The 24,409-nt window shown below is 36.4% G+C and overlaps 1 long non-coding RNA gene across 1 annotated transcript; it reads left to right on the top strand.

Moving 5' to 3' along the window:
• The first annotated feature begins 970 nt into the window (after positions 1–970).
• LOC140330133 (uncharacterized) lies at positions 971–23,605 on the top strand. The gene is made up of 4 exons (XR_011920637.1): positions 971–1,065; positions 5,357–5,443; positions 21,834–21,901; positions 22,866–23,605. It is a non-coding gene; the product is annotated as an uncharacterized lncRNA (long non-coding RNA).
• Positions 23,606–24,409: the final 804 nt, after the last annotated feature.

Raw genomic sequence — 24,409 nt, 5'->3', positions numbered from 1 at the left:
TGTATAAGGACTAATAAGAGTTACCTGAAACCGGTCTCTGTTTATTGATAATAAACTGAGCAGGAATACAATAAGGGTGCTTAGCCTTGTGTGCAATACCAATACTATTGTATTCCAGTAACCTCTCCTATTAAACCTATATGCCACACACACCATACAGTCATAATTTGATTGATAAATTAGAATCTTAATACCAATACTATTGTATTCCAGTAACCTCTCCTATTAAACCTATATGCCACACACACCATACAGTCATAATTTGATTGATAAATTAGAATCTTAGGAATTGTCAAAAAAACTTTTTGTACATTATTTCTGTGATAATTGGCTCTAAATTTGTTGATAATTATCAGCTTGTTTCCTGATCCTTTCCTACTTTTGATGATTTGCCGTTAGGTGGCAGGCTGAGCCATTGTTTCATTAGGGACTGAAAATTGTAGGGAGATTGGGACACTTGCCAGCAAATTTAAGACAATTTGAAATGAATCATTTATAAATAGAGGCCTAGACTACTCTGCAACAAGCAGTCAATCAAACTTGTAAAATGATTCAAGCCTGGGGGAATGTAAAAAGAATAATACAGTTTTTTTATTTAGATACTTTTAAATCTAATAAATCAGGTTAATGACTACCGTGTTTCCCCGATGATAAGGCAGGGCCATCAAATAAGACAGCCCCCCCTTTTTAGGTAAAAATAAAAATCTGTTAAAACAATGGTGCATAAAAATACTGAAATCTGTGATATAACTGTACAGTAGTATGTATAATATATATATATATATAATATAATTATATATATATATATATATATATATATATATATATATATATATATTATAAAGATTCATTTGTATTGGATTCAATACAGCTATTTTGTATTGAATCCAATACAAAATTATTTGAATTCCCACTGTGCCTCCTGCACACATCAACGCATGCACCGACTTTACCGAGGAAACCCCAGAAACGTCACTGCACTCGCCCGCTGAAGATCAGAAGAGGAGTACGCAGCCCAAGGAGGAGATCCGATAGCCAGGACACAGGGGGTGCCGATGGGACCAGGTAAGTGTTTTTTTTTTATGTTTTTATCTACCCCGAGTGTGGCTCAGGGTTACAGCTTTTTGCATGTTTTTTTACCCCAAGCCATACTCGGGAATACCGCCAAGGGGTTAATATAAGTTTCTTCAGAGGAGTCAGGGTCAGATTTCTTGCTAGGCCACCTAGGTCCTGGCCACCATCTTTAGAACAACACTTAGCCAGCCAGAACATTTATTTCTTCAATGTCTGTTGCTGCTGCTATGTTTCTTCTGCCTAAAAATCGAAGGGGTTTCTTGTGAATCATAAAATAAAAATGCCTAGTGCCAGTTGTCAGGGCAATACTGATTCTGTCTTTTTGGCCCTGTTAGTATGATATAGATTACACAGTTGCAGACTTGACCCAATGTTGTCAGTATGGTGATAATTCTATTTTACTGGATATTATTTTAAATGGCTGTGGTGTGCTGGTCTAGGACATTTCTCTAGATGTTTCTGTTCTGCACTGTTTTTTCTTGATATATGTTTATAGCTGTGTCTGGACAGTAATTATTTTTTGCAGATGTATTTTTGCATGTGTCATTGACTGTGTCAGTTCAGTACTTATGTCTCTGTAGTCACGTTACAAGTTATTTTGCTGATTTTGCGATTCAAATCTTCCTTTTATCATTTTTTTCCATCTTCCAAATGCCATTCTTTGCATATCTATGTTCTGGGAGCAATAGTGGAATTTTACCTTTGCTTCACATTTGTAAGTGCTATGTATGGGATATAGTATTATACACTGCAGTATGTTGCACCTCAAGATTGTTTATGAATATGTAAATAGATATGTATAGTGCCGCTCCGTCGCTCTCCCCCCTCCCCTCTCCATAGAGCATGAACGGTGCTGTATGTACAGCATCGTTCATGCATCTTGCAGCACCTTGTCGTTGGAAAGGATCGTGAAAGATCCTTTCCAACGACAAAAATTGCAAGTGTGTACGCAGCTTTAGACTTCACAGAAGTAATTGAGCAGATGGGTTGGGTTAATTGCCCATCCAGACCTTTTGGTGACAACTAAAATTAGACGACCTCCACCTGGCTTTGTCTGCAGCTTCCCATATCAACTTAGATAGGAGGCCTAGTAAATTCCTCAAGTTACAGTAACCAATTGTAATCTTACAGATCACATTGAGGAACCAATCCAAGAGCCTCAAGGTTACCTAATTGGAATTAACTATGTAAAAAGGGGAACTGAGAGAATTTAGCTCTCTTGCTCTTGCTCTTCTCTCTGGCGGGCTGGTCCTCTTTGTCTCCCGAGGGTCTCCTTGGGTAAGCTAAGTTATGGAGTCCTTTTCGGAAGGAAGTAGGCTCCTGATATACCTATTAACCTCTTAGCAGGTAGCTATAAGATATTCCTGATTATATTCTTATGGGTGTCTATAGTATTACTGCATCACTTTGCTGTTTTATAATTACTGTATTATGTACTGAGGAGTTACTAGATTCTTACAGGGGTTACTTCTAATAACTTTATGTCCATGTAATATATATGTAACATTGATTGAAGTTCCTATGTGTTTAAATATCTGACAATATTGCTGGGCACATTGTCTTACCTTGTTTCTTAATTAAACTGAGTGACTAGCTACTATTTGTGCATGAACCTTCTTTAATTAAATATCTTTATGAATTGATAGGGAATATAATTTCCATATTTATGCAGATAAAAGAGATAAATATATACTTAAAACAACAAGTAGCAACTCGTGGTTATCAGGTGACTATTATTTAAATAATGTGCTTGTGGCCTAATGTAAAATTAGCTTTACTATGGCAGTATGTTACAAAAACTAAAATCAACAGGTATTTATAAAACATTTATGTAGAAAAAACTTTATTAAAAACTAAATTTTTAAAGTGGAAATAAAACTGGTTGGTTGGTGGTGAGTTTTTGCTGTACACAGTAAAATATAAAATATAAACAGTATACTTGCTAATTATGGCACATACTTACTCTGTGCAATCACCCTGCAGCAGTGATGTCATCCCTGCACCCCAGGGAGGCCCCATCTTCTCGGCAGACTTTCGTTAAGATGGCTGTCCTGCTCACTAAACAGATTATCTTCTTTGACTTGCACAGAGCTGAGCTCTAAGCTACATGGCGCTTTCACTGTGTAGTTTAGAGGCTAAACAAAAAGCCACTATGAGCCAGAGAGATAGTAACATGTAATAAGTGGAGTAATGTATGAGTTAAAAGAGTATGGAGAGCTTTTTAAGTTAGAATTAGAAGTTTAAAGCATACCTAAACTCGGAATTTTGACTTTACATAAAAGTTAGATAACCCTTTCATGTAAAGTAAAAATTCTGTTTTTTTTTAAGTGCAACACCCTTTTTTTAAATATAAAAGGGTGCAGCACCGCCCCCTAATTCTCAACCTCCACGGCCCCCATTTATTCTTAAGGTGATCTGGAATGAATGGGAGCACAAAGACGTAGGTATCCCGGGAGGCTCTTGGGTGCTCCTTCTGCGCATGCCTGAGGATCTTGAGCATGTGCAGAAGGAGCCTTTTTGCTCAAACAGAAAAATGTGTTGATCTCACGCATGCGCAGTGAGATCGGAAAATTTTATTTTCATCCAATGTCACCTGATCTGGTGCCTGGGTCAGGTGATGTAGGATGAAGAGCCAGGAAGAAGATGGTGGCGCCCGGAGAACCGGCCCCAGGATGAATGTCGAAATGACGCGGGACCCGATGCAGGACCTCCCCAGAGGGATCAGACTGCCCTTGAAGGTTTGAAAGTTTGTTGATTTTTTTTTTGCCATTTTCTGTTTAGATCCTCTTTAACCTGGCTTCTGGAAGCAGCATGAAATGAGGCAGAAAGTGGCAGAGTTTAGTAGTGTTTTAGATGCACTTTAGAAAGTGTTGCCAACTGCGCTATAAAAGTTACTGGTTTCCAGAACATCTTCTGTTTTCTCAATGAATATGTAAACATATAAAATGTATTTTCCCCAAAACCTTTCAGTTAAAAACAAGGCCTTTTGCTGCAATGCTTCCCAGCTTACCCAGCTACAGTGGTTTCATTTTTTTCAATTCAATTGCTATGGCATTCAATTTCAAATTGAATGCCATAGCATGACCCAGCCAGAGCCCTGAATTGAACCCTATTGAACATCTCTGTAGAGAGCTGAAACTGGCCACTGACTTTTCCAATCCAATCTGAATGTGTGAAGATTTGCTGAAAATCCAAATCCAGGTGTGCAAAGCTTTTTACATCTTACCCTAAATGACTCAAGACCATAATTGCTGCCAAGGGAGCTTCAGCTTAAAACAATGTGTTTAAAAAACTTATGTGAATGTGAGATTTTAGTTTTTATTTTCAATAAATTTACAAAGTTCTGTTTTCACTTTGTCATTAAGGGGTACTACGTATAGAATAATGAGAAAAAAACAAACATTTGTGGTACCAAGTTTCAACATAACAAAAATAGAACAAATGAAGGGGTTCTGAAAACTTTCTGATCCCACTGTATATGTAAATGTGTGAAATGTAGTTTCCTTAAAAAGTACAAGATATGACCTTCTGCTGCAAGTCTTATTATAATAAAAATAATGCCTTGATGTGGTAGTATTGTGCCACATGTACAGTGGTGCCTTGGTATATGTCCTTAATCCGTTCCAGATCCTTGGACTTATACCAAACACATTTTTCCCATAAGAAATAAAAGGAAAATGATTAATCTGTTCCCATGAAAAAAAAATCCTATTGTTATTGGCATATTATACATTGATGGGGCTGTATGAAATAATTTAAACACTTCTTAATACTAAAATACATAAATACAAAAGCAATTAGAATAAATAAATGAAAATTTTACCTCCCTATACCTTGCTGAATCGAGTGCCTACTAGGATGGTGCTGAGAAGGGAGGAGGAGGAGATGGTATTTAATTCACAGTGCGTGAATTCACAGCGCGAGTTATAGCGCGGGTTGTTCACTGAATGGTCGCAACTGGCGTACTGATGCTCGTGGGCAGCCATAGCTTTGTCTCGAGAGAAGTAAACAAGGGTAGCATGCGGTGTTATGACTCATTTTGACCCATACAAGTTCTAGAACAAAGGTTGTATACCAAGCAAACTTTTTCGTGTCCAAACGGGACTTATAATAAGTTGAACATATTTATTCTAAGGCGGACTTATACCGAGGTACCACTGTATTTGCAAATGTGTCCAACGGAAACTCCTTTATGACCTAAGCAACATTTTATTTAGCTGGGAAGCATTCTGAAGGATGTTTTATAGTCTTTATGCACATGACTGTATTTATTTTTTAACAGTTTTAGATCTCCCCAATTTCCATCCAAACTTTTGTGAAAATCACAGGAAGAACTCCCCAGATGTCCACTAGATGGTAGCATTGCCATGTGAGTAAACATTTTCTGTATAAAAATAATAAAAAACAGATATACAAGAGAATCTATATTTTTAAAATGTATTTTTTTTTTTACTTTACAGACAGAAATGTTTTCTGATCATAGTCTTAGAAAGTTGAGTTTTAGCAATGTGATATAAATTTTTCCATTACATAACCTTTTAACAGCAAAACATCTCTACATCTTTAGAGGCTTGTCAAACTTAATTAGCTGGCAAATTTTATTTGATCTTTTCAGAATGGGTCAGGTGTTCTCGAGTCACTGTTATTCCAATCTGCCCTCTATGAAAATTAATCGTTATCCAAGTCCTTGAAGTTTGATATAAGTTATAAAACTAATTCATTTTCCATTCATGCTTTAACTGCTATTTCCAGTACACTGCCCTCACCTTTTGGTCCTTTTTCAGTATTCTCAGCCTATATTTGTTTTTGTTTTTTTTTTATTTATGAGGCTGATGAATATGATAAATATCATCATCTGTTTATATAGTTCCAAAATACTGCACAGCACCAGTCATGTCACTCACTAACTAACCCACGACTTACTTTCTATGAAGATTTAGCTACCAGCATGTTTTTGAGATATAAACGGAAAAGGGGGGGGGGGGGGCGGGGGTTCCAGAGGCAATTCTATGCAAATACAGAGAAAACATACAAACTCAAAAAACATTTAAACATTTAAATAGTGCTCTGGCTAAATACGTCAAACCTGATACCCAGGTGCACAAGGCAAGAGTGCTAGCCACAGAGCCATTTTTCTGCACTTTTATACAACTCAGAAAGATGTCCATCCAATTACGAGCTAGATATCATTCAAGTGGAACTTTCCGAAAAAAAACAAAAACGTACCTTTACTGATGACAATATATATATATATATATATATATATATATTTTTTTTTTTTTTTTATATAACGTTATATAAGATAAATTTGGTGATAGGTCCACTTTAAGAACCAATGTCTTAACTTAGTTTATTTTAATCTGCCCATGCTATTGTTGTAAGTCATCCAAATGTAGTCTAAATATTTCCTGCCAGCTATTTACTGTGCTAGGTGTTAAGTTATTATAATATTAGTGGCATGGCTACTGGGAGGCAAAATGTGCAGCTAATGCAACTCACTAGAATAGAGATGCAAGTGCTTCATCAGTGATCTTGCTGAAAAGGCACAGAGCAAGCCAGGAGCACACTGGGACACTAGAAAGACAGCCATCCAGAAAAAGACCAGGGGAAGGGTTTAATAATATTATTAAACTGTATTTATATAGCGCTAACATATTATGTAATATATATTACATTAAAAAGTGGTTGTAAATGGCACTCAGATACAAACAATGGTACAGAAGGAGAGGACCCTGGCCAGGAGAGCTCACAATCTAAGAGGTGGGGTTTGAGGGGTATTGGTGTGCCACCTAAAAACCACATTTATTTCATTATTACCAGTTTTCAAAGTGAAGAAATATTGACAGTCATTTAAATATCTTGTGCTAGTGCTCCTTCCTCAGGATTCAATAAGCTTTCATGTGATCTGGAAGATAGCAAATAAAACAATTCAATTCAAAGACTTCTTCTAGTTCTTACCATGTGGTACCATGTAGTCATCTGCATCAAAATTGCAAATTTGGTAATTCACAAACTGATCACCAATTATCAATTGAAATAATTTGTTCTGTATTTTGGTATTTTAACAAATAATAAAGTAATAATACACTATTGGCCATAGAGTAGAAAGATTCCCAAAAATATAGCTTAGACCATAGAACTATAAAATACTGCTAGCTTCTAACAGGCATCATCATCATATGAATGCTTATATGCCCATGTCATGTAATAAAAAACAACAATCATCATATCAATAATATGTTAATGTTTGTAAACGGAATATATTGAGTACACTATATTACCGTAATATAACCAACCAATTGATAAAACATGTACGTCCAAGCGAATTAACACTTAAAGTGGACTTAAAGTCTAACGCAGTGTCTCTTCTTTTAACAAGTGGGAACCACTGAAAAAACTTTCAGGTCCTCAGGAAACCCCTTCTTATTTTACTATATCCACAGCTATCTCTATATGTATCCACAGTATATCAGTATGGTGGTCAGTGGGAAGAATGCTTCCAAAATTGCTGGCCATTTAGAAGAATTTCACCTTTACAGATAACCAAAAAGATCATTGGTGTCACCTAAATTGACCCAATAGGCACAAATTACTCAAGGAACCCCAAGTAACTTCTGGAGAAACCCTGGTTGAGAAATACTGATCATCAAAGACACTAACATCAGATTTATAATTAGATATCTGATTTCCCTTACTGGCACTGGAATGCCAGTTCCCCTTAGTAGGGCTGCCTGTTTCATCAACTGGCATTCATGAAAAATATAACATCCAATATATGTATGGAAATTGCCATCTTGTGTGTAGAACTATTACCCTTCCCATCCTTTCCTGACCTTTTTTCCAACATTCCTTCCTCACTGCCCAAGCTCCCTGTCAAGGTTCTCTAACCAATCAAGAAGACAGTGTTTTGGCTTTTTTGATTGGTTAGTCTGTTCATTTGACAGGCAACAGTATTACCTTTTTATATACTACCCAGGGGTTGTAACATTCATAGATTTGAATTGGTGAAACTTGGAAAATGCTTTATCCAGGTGGTGCCAATTGCAAACAGTTTTTAGTATTTTTTAGTATATACATTGCCCAGAATTAAAAAAAAAACAATGTGGGAGTCTGCAAATATGGAGCTTATTGGAATCTGGATGTCCCCTTTAATAAAAGGGGCCCCAGATATTTGCCCCCTAGTCCTTGGGAATGAGAACAGGCCTTACCCATTTCCATAAAGGGTTAAAAATGCCATAGAAATAAAAACATAAAAGGTTATTTTTTTTAACTAATGCTTACCTGCAGGATGCAGGATTCAGTGATAAAGAGGAATGGAACATATTTCTCTAGCACTCACTTGTAAATATCTGTCTTCAAAATGAGACAATCCCTTGTAAGTGTGGCTCATTCTGAATTGAAAGTCTCTGAGTGCATGTCTCCTGATGATTACAGTCTAAAATAAAAAGAATAGCTACTTTTGAACCATCAGTCTCTTGTACGTGTAGCTCATTTTAGATTGACAGTCTCTTGTAAATGTTGTTCTTGTTGAACCAGGACGCAGTAGAAAGAAATAAATTTGCTGACAGTAGATTACGTGGAGGAAGATTTATTTATTAAATGGATCTTCATTATACTGTACTAGATAGAATATGTTTCTGGTTTTCCACCTCTATTTCCTGTATCTTATTGCGAACAACTTCAGCTCCCACCAGTTCCCACTTTAATGCCAAATATCAGTTCCTTGCCAATATGATAATCAGTCATAGCAAAGCCAAATGATTTGGAACTAAAATGCGCTAAAAAAATTATTAGCAGGTTGGATTTTATGGCAGAAGAGACTATAAAGGTCTTCTACCATAAAACTATCTACCTTGTCTGCTAGCAATTTTCATTTAAAGGTTCACTAGGACATCGGTCGCCAACCGGTCTAAGAAAATTTTGGTGGTCCGTGGCCCTGGCCAGTCAGGAGAAGGACACAGTCTCCATGAGGTGACACAACCCGCCCACTCTGCCATCACAGGCTCAGATTTGCAATGGGAGAGTGGGCGGGGTTTTGGCATCATGACGTCACTATGGGGGAAGTTTCTTCCCCTTAGAGTGACCTCCAGCTCCCTGCACATGCGCGGTCCGGAGACGGTAATTTTAGTGGTCCATGGGACCGAAAAGGTTGGCGACCACTTCACTAGGACATGCATGTAAAATTCAGTGTAAAACCTTGGTATGCCTTGTATGCTAGGTAGAATAAACTCTTGTGTTTTATGTGGGAGGTATGTAATCCCAGAACAGTATAATAAAATAACACTAAACCCAGAAGAACACCAGGCAAAGATGTCATTGGTAGTGAGAACAACAGGATATTAAAGGAGATTGTGGCCATCCAATAGCTGAGTAGGAAAGCCTACCATGTGCAAAATGTTGTACATGCTTACACGTTGGTGTGAATCATAAAAGCTTTCCAAGACTGAAGAAGATAGACGGTCATGGGTAAACTTGGGTGATTCAGCAAATCTGGAACAGATCTGGTCCAGAATTAAAAACATTTGCCAACCTATAGCAAACGATTTTCAAGAAATCCATTCCAGGATTAATGGACCACCCAGGTCTGATCATGATTCTCTATCTTCTCCAATCTTGGAGAGCTTTAATAAACCTGATCTATTATGTCATAAGCCCTAGGGACCTCCAGTGCACTTAAGGCCCATATGTTGCCATCCATGTCAAGGTCAATCGATGTATATCAATCAGAATTAAAATTTTAACTTACCGTATTTTTTGCTGTTTAAGACGCACTTTTTCTTCCCCCAAACTGGGGGGGGAAAGTTGGTGCGTCCTATACGACAAATGTGTTATAAAATAATTAAAACAAGATACTCACCCGATACCCGATCCTGCGTGTGTCTCTTCTTCTCGCTGGCTGCATGCAGCGTGTCTCCTCTCCTCTCTGGCAGCAGCGTGTCTTCTCCTGGCTTCAGTGCAGAGCGAAAGAAGCTGGCACAGCCCCACCTGCTGTTCCCTGTCCTAACTGCTGGTACAGTGGAAAAAAAGCACAGAGTGATCAGAAGGGGAATTTGAATGACACAGTGATCAGAAGGGGAATTTGAATGACACAGAGTGATCAGAAAGGGAATTTGAATGGCACATGAGTGATCAGAAGGGGAATAATCTTTCAGAATCTTTTTTTTCTCCTTTAAAATTGGGTGCGTCCTATATTCCGGAGCGTCTTCTACGGCGAAAAATATGGTAGTTGTAATATTAGGAAAGAAGGTAAAACATAATTTATTATAAAACATCATGGTGGTCTATATCAAAACCTGCGATCTTGTGTCTTTTAGAATCAGGAAGTACCTTTCTGTAGGCTAAGAAATATATATTATCTTGTATTATCCTTAATAACAAGGTTATGAAGTAAAAGTACCTATAAAAGGTGATTTAATGCACCAGAAAGGATCCTACTCCAAGTAATAAAACAAATGTGAATGTATAGTACAGTAGACTTTAAATTATTTTTGGCCTCCAAGCAGCTTTCCATAGTCCTAGAAGTATGTTACATGTCCCTTGCAATTATCAGCATTTCAGCAACTTTTTCCACACCATTTAACAGATTAAGGTTTTTCAACTATCTACGTGTCATTCTAAGATCTCATTGAGTTTTACATCTAGGCGACCTTCCTACAGGAAGTGTCATGCTTGCAGTCAATGAAGGTACAGTTTTAATGGTTAGAGAACCTAAAACTTTCAGTGAGATTGTTAGATGCCAAATCAAAATTGGAATCTGAAAGATTTTACATCCATAGTTTCTTCCAAGTTGGCTGCTTTAGCCACCAGCATTAATCACGATTTTCCTAAACCTGGAAATGTTATTACTTTTAACACATACTTCATAGAGCTCCGGAGATGCAATTTAATATTACTTGGCCAGTTCTACTTTTATTCACATTTCCCAAAACAGTTTAATACGTCCCTGAAAAGCTGATACCGACTGAGTTACCACACACTAATGACTAACCACTAGCTTGATGTTGAATGCCAGAAATCAGTGGTTAGTTAATCCAATGATGTGTCAAGTTCCACAAGGAAAATCTGCAACCGCTGGGTATTTGTGGTTGTGTAATGTATAACAATATTTGTTTGTGTATTCATTCTTGTTTTATATAAAAAAATAGAAGAAAATAGAAAAAATAAAGAAAATAGAATTTCTATGTTTCCACATTTGATGTAGTAAATGATTTTACTATTATTTAGAAAGGCTTTCAGATCCCATTTAATGTAAGAATATGTGGATTTATGGTGAAATAAACAAAATGTTTCTTCTGTTAAGTTAGAGGGATCAGCACAAAAAAAGATGGCTTACTTCAGCAAATAAAGTCCTGCCACCCAAGCAGCTAAACCAGAATTGGACCTGGTACGTATAGTTACAAAGTCTTTACTCCACAAAGCCCAGCTATCCAGTCCTGTTACCTCCAGCTTTACTCACACTCCCCCCACCTGCTTCCTGACAGCCCCCAGACATACCTGTCAGGTCAGTTTCAAATCCTGGGCTGTACTGCAGTGGGATAGGAAAGCCCACCCAGATCCTTCCCTCCTATCCCAGGCCCTGTAATCATTTGACCACAAAATGACCACTGCAGATTACCAAGGTAAATTTCTCAGACTCCTCTGCAGTACATAGCCACTTTTCAGAGTGACCATGACCTAAAGCAGGGGGGAATGTGTCTACCATGAATCCTGTACATTCATAATGTAGGAATCTGCTACCAGGTTTCCTATATTCCCTGCCATGTTTTTTCTCAGAAAAAGTGGAGTTACACTTTAAAGAAAAATTTAAATATCATAAAGAGCAACGGTTATGGATAAGGAAAATATGGCAAATAGCTTTCACTAAACAATAGCATATTGTTGCTCATATGTATTTATCACTAAAATGTACAGGTAGTCCCTGGGTTACAGTACATAGGTACTGTAGGTTTGTTCTTAAGTTGAATTTTTATGTAAGTTGGAACAGGTACATTATTTTAATAAATACAATTAGGACAGATGTTTGTCCCAACATAATATTAGGCAGTGAGGTGTCAGTTACTGTACAAAATCCTCACAGTGTTAGTCACAAACAAAGCAAAAAAAAACTTTATGGAGCCTAGACTTTTTATTAGTTTCTGGAGCAAGCTGTGCTTTGATATGCAAAAATAAAAACTGCGACTTTGTCTTGGTCATTAAAGAGTTACAAAATGTTGTAGCTGTGTTTAGCAAAAGATTTCTTCTGCAAGTCATGCAAACCATCCCCCTCCATCCTGCACAGGAGCCAGCAGGGAAGCCCTGTTCATATCTAGGAGTTGTCCATGTGTCAGATGTCCTTAATTCAAGGACTACCTGTACCATATAACATATTCAATTTTATTATATTTAACATTTAAACCAGAGTCTGATCAACAACAAAAAATGTTGAAAAGTAAACTAAACCACTAGGCTTCTGATCTCAGGACCTATTCATTTTTTTGCCTTTTCATTTATTGCATTGTGTCTTTTATATAGCTTATGATTTGTTTCACATTCCTATTACAGACTGTACTATATAAGTCTATGATCTATGTGCTTGTTGTAAACTGCACATAAATGCAGCAAGTATGAAGTACCTGAAGCCTTTACCTGAATGCATGGATACTGTATAGCATTAGTATGGAAATCATCCTGGCCACCTTCTATTCCCCACTACTCCTCACAATGATGGAGGTCACAATGAGCCAGAACTCAAATTAGAGAAAATTAAGTAAACATTTTGAATTTAGCTGAATAAGACTATGTATACAACCAGTACACAACTGGCAACTACTGTACATATGTCAGATTCTTCCCTGAGAACAATGATTATCTGTCATGTGTATGCAGCTCTAGATTTATGTTAACTGCATAGCACTAGAAGCTTTTCAAATTTTTGCTGGCTGAAATTTTTTTTCCTGCATAAAAATAATATGTATAAAAAAATAAATGCAAAGGAAAACAGGCAATGATGCAATACATCAATTAGTATCAATACATCAATAGGAATGTGAAACAAATACATTTGTAAAAATCATAAAACAAAAAATAAGAAAAGAAAAATGACCCATTTAGTAGCAGCTGTGCTCCTGATCTGTGACATATATATATATATATATATATATATATATATATATATATATATATATATATATATATATATATATATATATATATATATAAAATAACAATTTTGATTTATCACACCAAACAGCATAACAGTTATAACTTACTTACTGCATTTCTAAAGCAAATTACCACTTCATCAGTCAAATATTATAGTTCCTCAAACTTTAAAGGAAAATAAAATTCCCATCACTATACGGTACACCTGTAGTGGCTTCTGTTGTTTTTCTTGAGGTTCCAGACTAAATCTATTTTCTGCACAAACATCCTATAAAGCATACAGCAGAAACCAAACTTTCCTGGGAACATCAACAGCTGGGGAGGCAAACATCAATAGGAACTAACACAAATTAGGTTTCTTCAATAAACTTCAAGACCATTACCAAAGGAAATCAAATATACATCTGTTTGAGGACAAACTAATGGTTGGCTCATCCACACACTAAATAGGATGTATAAATACAGAAAACTGTCAAAGATTTAAGACATAACAGGATGAGATTAAAGACTGTAGGAGCTATAGGTGATGGTTAGAGACTGAAGACACGTTACAAGACACTGCTAGAGATCTATTACAACCCTTTTACAAATTCTCCCTTTAAACTTCTAGAAAATATTTGCCACAGTGATATTTATTTTTAGGATTAAAGAAAAAAAGCCCTTTGAAAGGACTATGTGATTGCCACCGGTTGGGCACAGGGGGTTTCCCCCCCCTGTTTTTCCCCCTGTTTAAAGTTGATCTCTAGGATTCCCTATCCATATCCCGACACCCTCTAATTTATTGCTGCCATAACAAAAAAAAGTCAATGCAATTTTGTACTAACTTAAGGCCACAACATGACCTAACTTCTCCTGCACAATTTTTCTTCAGTAAAGTAACTGATTTGCAGAGCAGGATCAACAGTATTAAACACTATTAAAACTAGACTTTTTAAATTTAAAAAAGCAAGAATTGCTATGATAATGCCAGCAACATAACTCAATCACATTTATTATGACAGGCAGCTTCACTGACCAGTAAACAGGCCCTAGAAGTGGGTGGGAGTAGGGCCAAACTTGTTGTTTGCAATAAAAGTCAACGTTTTAATATGTCCAAGTGTTATCTCCTTACATGAATTGTAATATGTTGATAATAGTTTAGTTGCAATTAAAGAAATTTACTATGTAACATGTGCAAAATCGAGTCGAGCCCAGTTTTTTTATCCAGCTGAAAGCCCAACTTTACCTTTCTTATGATCGTCACCAAATATATAGGATTGCTATATATTTGCCAAGGCTCCAAGTTGTGGGTGTGACCTTGGGGTCCACAGGACTGCAGGTGTTGATTTGTTTGTGATTGTCAGAGTTTACAATTTAGGGACAGTGTACCTTAGAGAACAGGTACGTCATTTAAACCCGGTGGCTCTTAGGATAGTAATCCATTTGGGTTCAAGAGTCTCTTATCCAAGTTTCCCCCTCTTGGGTTGGGAGGAAGGTGTTCCAAACCCGTACAGGAGAGTACATTTGGGTCAAAGTTGTGTTTGCTGCCAACATAATGGCAGATTGGGGTTGTTAACTTACCATTCTTAATTGAGTGAATGTGCTTGTACATTCTTTTTCTTAAAGGTCTTATGGTTTTTCCTACGTAGAAAGCCCCACAATTGCAGGTGATCATGTATATGACCCCTGTTGTGGACCAATCTATACAATGCATTGGTCTGTGTGTGGTATTGTTGGGGAGAATAAAAAATAGGGATTCCTCTATCCAAGGACATTGATTACATCATCTGCATTTGAACATGCCTTCGATTTTAGGGGATTTTTGTCTGTGAAATTTGGTCTGAAAGTGACTGGAAACCAGTTTATCCTTCAGGGATAGTGATTTCCTATACGTTATCATTGGTTTTTCTCCAATAATTTTTTTAATCTTAGGATCTGATTGTAGTATGCCAGTTGCTTAATAGTGTTGTAGATGACATTGTGGTGTGTGTTGTATCGGGTGATAATACGTGTAATTTGAGACGGTTCGGATTTGGCTTTGTTGAAAAGGAGAACTGTTCTTGATTGACAGAATGCTTTTTGATAGGCTTTTTTTTTAAAAGTTTTTTAGTGTAGCCTCTAAGGAGTAGACTGTTTTGTAAATTGTCAGCCTCTTTTTTGAAATTTTCGTCTGTTGTGCAGTTCCTTCTATGTCTTAGGTACTGACTGTAAGGTATACTGATAATTAGTGTTTTAGGATGTGCGCTGTGGGCGTGGCGTATAGTATTACCTGCGGTATCTTTACGATAGAGTAGTAATAATTTTATTGTTTTGAATTTTGAGGTATAAATCAAGAAAAGTGTTTTGTGTGTTATGTTATGTTCTATTGTGAATTTTAGGTTAAAAGGGTTATTTTGGAGCTGTTGAAAAAATTCCTTTAGGGATGGGATGGATCCTGTCCAAATTATTGGTATATCATCTATGTAGCGTTTCCAAAAGAGATGAATTGGTTGTATTTACTTGTGTTGGGGTTGGAAAAAAGGGTTGTTTCCCATTCCCCAAGGTATAGGTTAGCGTAGGAGGGTGCGCACTTCGTCCCTATAGCCACGCCTTGTGTCTGTAAGTATGTATTGTTGTCAAATGTTAAGATGTTTCTATGAATTATTTATGTGAGGAGTGATATGATAATATCGTTGATGTAGGATTGATGTAGGATAGGCCTCTTACAAGCATTTAGAAATTGCTTGAATGCCTGTATGATGTGGTACACTGCTATATAGTGATTCAACATCAATAGCTACTAGAACTAAGTTGGGCGGGACTTCTTTGTTCAGGGTGAGTTTGAGTAGTTATATTGTATCTTTAAGGTATGATGGTAGTTTAGTGACAAGTGGACGTAAATATGAATCCACTAGCTCACTGGCAGTTGCAGCTATGGATCCTATACCTGAGATTATGGGTCTACCTGTTGGGTTGGATAGACTTTTGTGTATTTTTGGGAGGGCGTAAAAAGTGGGAATGATGGGAAATTTGTTAGAGCGGTATTCTTTGGTGTTTGAATCTAAAATATTTTTTGTCCATGTGTTATAGATAAAAGTATAGTATTCCTGTCTATACTTGATGGTTTTACTGTTAGGTATCAATGTGTACCATTCTTGGTTGTCCAGAATGTTATAGCAAACTTTGTGATAGTGGTCAATGTCTAAGACCCTTTTGTTGCCCCCTTTGTCGGCGGGTTTGATTATGAGGTCTTTTCTGCTTTGTAGGTTTTTGAGGGCTATCTGTTGTATAGATAGTTTCATGTTATGGGGAAGTGATTCCAGGTTGGGTTTTAAAATTTTGTTGGTAGTAATATCAACAAACATTTGTATCTGTGGGTTTGTGGATAGGGGAGGGAAAAAAGTAGTTTTAGGTTTCCTAGAAATATTTGCTGGTACTGCATCCTCTAAGGCAGTGTTTTTCAACCGCTGTTCCGCGGCACACTAGTGTGCCTTGAGAGATCTTCGGGTGTACCGTGGGAAATTATCCAATTTCAGTTAATTGGTCCCAAAATGATTTATTTACTGCAAAAAATTTGTCTTCATTTGTCTATACCAGCGATGTATAGTGATAGGCAGAACCAAAAAAAACTTTTCCACTAGATGGCAGCAGGTAGCTAATTTACGTGTCTGACTTTTTGGTGGTGTTCCGTGGGATTTTTCTAATTGTAAAATATGTGCCGCGACTAAGAAAAGTTGGGAAACACTGGTCTAAGGGGTCAGAGGTTGATGTGATTTCATTATGTTCACTTTCCAAATATAATTGATGTATATCTTTCAGAGCTTTAAATTACTGTGTCTTCCAGTCTTTGAAAAGTTCTGGATTATACGGTAAGAGTTCAAGGTTGGGTTTGTCATATATTGTTTTAAGTGTAAGGGTAAATAAAGGAATATCTTTTATCACTTCAATTTTGTTTAAGCCTTGATGCAAGCAAAAGGATAGACCCATTTTAATACCTGTCTTTCTATGTCTGTTAGTTGATAAGAGGAAAAGTTAATTTCTAGGTCTGTGGCTTCTTGTTGAGTTTTATTAGATATGGGTATACCCACATCTATACTTAACCTAAGACTGGCTATATCTGAAGCACCACCCTCTGATATAAAGGTGCCCGCATCTCACGCTGGAACACACAATAATTTACTTGTGCAATACTTTTAACAAACCGACAAAGTGTATGCTACATGCTCCTGAGGAAGCCCACAGTGGTGAAACCCATCGGGTTAATGAGACTCAACAGTTTAATATCAAAATGCTAGTGGATCTATGTATAGTGAGTGAACCCCAGCCCATGCTGTGTAATGGGCAAGGTAAAATAATTTTCTATTGTCACACAAATTATGTATGAATCGTATGAACATTACATAATCATCTTTTAAAATTAAGGCCAATACCCCGTCTTTTCTTTCCTCTTCATTATGTCTCAGTAACAATAGATAGAAGCTAAGGGAATACGTCCTCTTCATATATATATATATATATATATATATATTGTCAGTTTTAGACAAAATGTTACATTGGTTAGTTAAAAAAAACAAGATGCTTATAGGAAGCAGGGATAAAAATAAAGTATTTTATTTTTTATATGGTGTTTATGTACATTTTTGAAAAACAATTTGCACCTTGTCTCCCATGAACACATGTTTTATAATAAATAGTGATTATGCATACAATTTCCAATGCATTGTAAGCATGAACCAGTCATGGAACAAATATTATTATTACACAGTAGTTATATAGCTTCTTCATATTATGCTGCACTGTACAAAGTCCACAGTCATGTCACTAGCTGTCCCTCAAAGGGGCTCACAATCTAATGTCCCTACCTCAGTCATATGTCTTTATTATAGTCTAAGGTAAATTTTTGGGGGAAGCCAATTAACCTAAATGCATGATTTTAGAATGTGGGAGGAAACCGGAGTACCCAGAGGTAACCCACACAAACACAGAGAAAACAGGAAAACTCCATGCAGATAGTGTCCTGTCTGAGATTCAAACCTGGGACCCAAACCACAAGTTTCTCCATACATCCTCAATTCACAAACTCAAACACACACCTCTACCATACAGCAAATGTTCATTTGCCCACATTTGGCTAATAACCACTTACCAAGCATCACTGCTAAAAGTGTATCTTCACCAACCTTGGAGAACTTTAATAAATCAGGCCCTTTGAGTCAGTAGTTGACCCACATTTGGTTTACTAACCTCAAAAAGGAATGCCAATGACATCAGTTAGGACAGAGAAGAGTTAGAAGTGTTTCTAGATGGACATTCTTAATGTGCATGATTGTTCCATATCATTAACCCAACAATACTGTAACAAAACTGTTACCATAACTAGAAACAAGAAACTAAAATGTACTCAATTCGGTATATACACAGAAAAAATTAATAATATCTAAAATAATTTATCATACATTTTGTTGTAAATTATACATGCTGGGTATAAATCATATTGTGCATAGAATTATACTAAAAAAGATTTTTTTTCTTTTTCGATAATCTAAGCTTGGTGCTTGGGATCTTGAAAATATTATAAGGAAAATATATTTTGCATTCCAGTTGACATGGCAACAAGTGCAGTCAGACTTTACAGTTTCTTATTCTGCTCATCTGACATTAATTGACAATTTGCAGCTTTTTAATAAGTAGTTATCTGACATATCCATCAACCAAATAAAAACAGAGGATGTGAATCAAATTTTAACACTTTACAGTATTCTGGAATCCAAAAATGTAAATGTGAGTAATGCTAATAGAAACAATTAGGTTTCATATTATAAAGACCAGTTATAAATCATGTCACCATAGATTCACTAGTTCACTAGATTCACTAGTTTTGTAGATTTGACTATGGGTGCTGAATGGCTTGGGGACCCTGGCTTGGTGGGGCCTGGATCGTAGACTGCTGTAGAGGGAAGGGATAGGCCTCTTGTGTTCTGTGATATTTCTTGCTGAAGAAGAAGGGACCCCTTGGAGGTTGATAAATGTCAGGAGCCAATGAGTGCCTAAATTTGGGACTGTCAAAGCAGGGGTTACTTTGAACTATTGAGGCCTGTCAATGGCCTTTCAGATCAAGATATGATGATAGGAGATCTACATTAATGCTTTGTGATATGCCTGGAGGCCCTCTGGTTTGGGAGTTTTTATGACCTGACTCTGACACACCCTTCAACTTTTTCTGATGATTTGAACAATAAATAGACCAAAGACTCAAACTGGACTGAGCTTCTAGGATCATTTTGGACCAGGCTGAAGGAAACTTTAGAAAATTCAACCACTTCCGTAGAGGTGAATTTAGAAAAGTTAAATATATCTATTTTTATTCTAAATTTTTTCCCTAGAAAGAAAATCATCAAAGAAAAATCCAGCGATTATTTTTGCAACACAGTATATAAATAAAAATTGCCCAGACATTTAAATCATATCATCAAAATGTATCATCAAAGTCTTCTGAGAACCAGGATGTTACATATATCTAAATAAATTATAATGTAACACAGTGGTAAGTCCAAAGTCAAAGGCTGCCCTAAATTTGGGATAGATTTTTCCCCTTTGTTCCTTTTTATTGCCATACTATAATCTACACTGGTAAAATAATATTTTAATCTAAAATGCCCCTGTTTCGCAGAGATGAGAATGAATCACATACTGTATGTCTAGATGGTAGGGATTTGTGTTTTTGCAAATTTGCAAAGGCAAGCACTGTGAATAACCTGGAATAAACTTGCTTAAACATCTGTACTCACAGTTAGCACATATGCCAATTAGAACATATGGTGTGATTAGTGGTTTTCCTTTATTTTTTGTTAACATGAGGGTTTTATTAGGTCAGTAAAAACTGATCCACCACGTCTTTTTACCTTAGCAGCAACAGATCACTTTATAACAATCTGTTATCAGCAAACCAAAGACCAGCAGAGCTAGATGCCAGTACTCATACATTACCCATGAACAGAAAGCCAGAACTTTACATATAATATTTATACGTCTTACATGTCATTCTTCTAATGCTGAGTATGCTTGGTCATTGCTAAAATATTGCAAGGTAACTTTTCTGATTTGTGCACCCCTTCCCCCCTAATTATCTGAATAATACATTTCACACTGTTGCATTCTTAAATTCCCTGTGGTCCTTAGGCTATGTACGATCTATTCTCGCCCATGTACAGCGCATGTGTACAGTGATTGGCCGATACCATTCATGGATCAATCCTGATAGATGACCGATATACAAGTCAATGGAGCAGAGCACAGTAGGGTGCCGTTCATTCGTTCTTTCCCTCCCCTCTCCATAGAACAGAAAGGGTGCTGTGTGTACAGCACTCATTTGTTCATCCGTCATTCTTTGTTGCTGTAAACTATCATGACAGTTTGTTTCCAATGATACACTTTTAAGAGATAACTCAATAGGTGTTTCCTAATACCTTTAAATTAAACTACATTACATAAATGGTTTGAAAAAGAGAAAAGCAGATTATTAGCTAAATACATTTATGTACAATTCATAGATAGATGAACAAAATTACTTGTTTTTCCACAAAGGTAAGTCTTGTTCCTTCACCTGACCCTTGGCAATATAAAGGGGGGTTGCAGGGGCTTATGTCTAGACAGAGTTCAACTGCCAACACAAAAAAGTTTGAACATAAATGAGTAGTAAAACTGGATCCTGATTTCTGATGCGTTTCGCTTTTTCAGGGGAATTTTTGGGGAGAGCCAGTAACAGTACTGAAAACTGGTTATCAGTTTGTTTCTGTTCAGTTTTGAGTTTCTCTCACTGGAATGCCTGGTTAGTCCTTCAAGTGGGTGGTGTGTACAACCTTCATAATCCTGCCATGCCCAGAGTATGTGACCGGCCAGCACGCGTCTCTCCTCCTCTCCTCTCATTACTATTGCATGGCACCCCCCTGCCCTCCATCCCAGCGTGCCTGGCAACTCCCCTGTAGCACCACCTCCTGCCATACCCACACCTTTATCCTCCCCCCACACTGCCAAGCGTCTACTTAATGTGCTAATGTGGCCAAGGTGGGATTACAGCCGCGTCAATGATGAAAATTGCACATGTGTACCCAGCCTAACTCACCTACAGCAATAGCATGTGGAGCTTTAAATGAAAATTGCATCAAGACAGTTCTAGTCCTCTGCAAGCTGGAGCTGAACTGATTGTATTGAGTTAAATTAACATCTATTAGGTCATGCAGGAGGTCTAATCACCGGAGCAGAAATCAGCTGTAAACAATGCTTATTACAGATAGGGCGCCTCTCATATCCCAACCTGATTTTACAGATGATTTTATGAATAAATATATGTTTTTATGAAATTAAATTATTGGTTTGGATTATGATTGTCTGAATAGTCAGTTTTGTAGTACCTTTTAAGCACCATTTATGTACATGTATGTAATTAATTGGATGATGCCAAAGAGATATCTTTTCTGCGCAGAATCATTTTGTTTACCCTATGCAGCTATGAAAACCAGACACAAGGAGAAAAATGCATCCAAGCATCATTTAGAAACCATATTTTTATTGAACATCTTAATACCTACAGTGAACGTGTACAGAATTTAGCCCGGGATGATGGTATATTTATTGAGGAATCTTTACTTCTTGTTTTGCAGTTGTTTCTGTATAATCACAACAATCATTCAAAGTTTGAAGACCAGGTATTCAATAGAAGGAGTAAGAGGTAGGAAGAAAGTTGACTTCAATGTACATGGGAGTTTTGTGCTGCTGATGTCAGATGGAATCACCTTTGGTTTCTTGTTAGTTTTGGCAACAGATATGAGTAAATATGAGTTTTTTTTCCAAAGTTTATAAACAGGGCAAAAAACTGACAAAAATTGGAACCGTAACAGCACAATAGATAAAAGTTTTAATAAATACATATTAGCCAAAAATTGCAGTTAACACTAGAAATATCAAAATGACTGTTATGTTATTTTACATTGTTTATTTGTGTAACAAATTGTTGTATTAATAGATAATAAACCTTTAATTTTGCAACCTAAATCCAATCCAAACAATGAAATATAGCAGAATATCATATGCTATCTTAACTGACAAGCGTCTTGAAATATTGGTGTGTCTGGTAGGGATATACATACCCTGCACCAGTGAGCTTAAAATATGTTGATAAAGTTACTTTGCTTTATTTTCCAGAATTACTTTTCAACCCTAATGTTTTTGCAAAAAAACTACAAAGTCTACCTAGAGCAGCAGCTTAGGTTCTGCAGCCAGTTAATACCAATAATATTTATTTTGATGCCTTGCATGATTCACTTGAGTGTTGTTTTTAGCCATTGTGAAAGAATTCCACGTGATATTCATCAGTAACAGTAATACATTACAAGAGGCCTGTAAGTCCTTACACCTTTTTTTGTTTTTGTTTTTTAAATTGCCTTTTTACAACTTTTTTATTCTGTAGGAAACAGTCGGGTTTTTGATTGGTTATGAAAATATGGCATGAACACGATAATATTATCCAAACCAAAAAAGTGTTAGAACATTTTTTATTACAATTATTGCAGATTACATAAGAGAAATGAGCTGTAAAACGCAATAGTTGCCCCCCACACTGGTAACTTAGGGAAGGGATGTAATCAGTCTGTCTGCATCTTAATGATCTCTAAGCATTCTGCTTACTTTTTCAGCCACTTGCTCTGAGTTTGCACTAGAAGGATGTGCCTGAGAGGGCACAATCTAGGCCTAACTTATTAAAACTCCCCAAGACTGGAGAAGAAAGACCATCATGGGAGAACATGGAGGATTCAGCAAACCTGAAATAGATCTGGTTCAAGATTGAAAACGAATACATGATTTTTAAGAAATTCATTCCGTTTGTCATGGTTTCTGCCATTATCTGCTTCTCCTTCAGGCAGATGGCCACATTCAGGAAGAACTCATTATGCACACAGCTTGGAGCTCCCTACTTAAAGTGGACCTAAACTAAATTTTTTACAGTACTTAAAAGGGTAGAGAATCCTTTTATATAAGGTAAGGTAAGGAATTACCTTCTTTTTTTTTTTTTAGGATGGGAGTCTGTGTGGCTCCTTCTGTGCATTAGGCATGCAGCATAATAGGCTTTTCCCTAATGTAAAAAAAGTGTCAATCGCATGCATGTATACATTTTTAGGAAGACATATTACTTCTTGTGCCTGTGCAGTGCGAAATCAGCTGATGTGTGAAGAACCCCAAAGAATAAAGTTGTTGGCAGTAGAAGCTATAGTGAGTGATGAGGAGCAGAGGAAAGCTGAGTCAGCGCAGTACTCTGCATTTGGGTTTGCCATATCTTGTTTTTGCTCATTCAAATAGCCATAGGTAAAAGTAACCTAACCATAGAACAGCCAAATAACAGTTAGATCTTATCCTTCTAATTCCTCTATGCTGATGAGAAGCAAGCTGTTCATTTATTGATTGACGTTTGTTACGTTTGTTTTTGTAATAAATACATACAGTACATAAAATATATACTATTGTTTAAAGTAATCTCATATATTTTGATTCTAACTCTATTCTTTTTTTTCTACTTTTTCAGATTAAAATTATATTAAATTATATTGTTACACAAAAAAATTTTGTCAAATATAACCAATTAAAAGACTGGTATAAGGAGTGTCAGATCTTCAGAAAAAGTCAGTTAACAACTTACAAACAAAAAACTGCCCAAGGTCCACTTTAATATTACACCATCATAGTGTATTGATTTTGGAATGCTCCTGTGCTAATTCTGTGGAATACCATTCATGATACATGCTTTAAAAGGATATTTTCAGTTTTTGCACTTACAATTTGGTAGCAAATCAAATTAAATTGGAAAACTTTTAAAATGTATTTTTTTTTTTTGCTCCCATGCAAACCAGATGATTTATTATTACGTATTTGTATATTGCCAATATCTTCCACAGTGCTTTAGAGTCCATAGTCATGTTATTCATGACATGTTGTCCCTAGCAAAAGGCCATTTGTAGTAGCATACGCACTTTTTTATTTAATTTCTCTCTGAATAATAAAAGTAATCAGATTTGCCTTATATACTGTCATTCAATTTGTAACATATGTTTTCAAAACAAAAAAATCGCTTTGCTTTATGTAAAGCCCCTGTTTTTTTTAAAGATTTCTTTATTGGCAGAGAGAAAAATACAAATAAACATAAATTTTAAACAACATTGTATCAAACAGGTATTTCTTCTGCCCT

Source organism: Pyxicephalus adspersus, chromosome 4 (assembly GCF_032062135.1).
Source record: "Pyxicephalus adspersus chromosome 4, UCB_Pads_2.0, whole genome shotgun sequence".
Classification (NCBI taxonomy): domain Eukaryota; kingdom Metazoa; phylum Chordata; class Amphibia; order Anura; family Pyxicephalidae; genus Pyxicephalus; species Pyxicephalus adspersus.
Note: the sequence above shows the minus strand (reverse complement) of the source record. Positions and strands in the feature narration are given on the sequence as shown.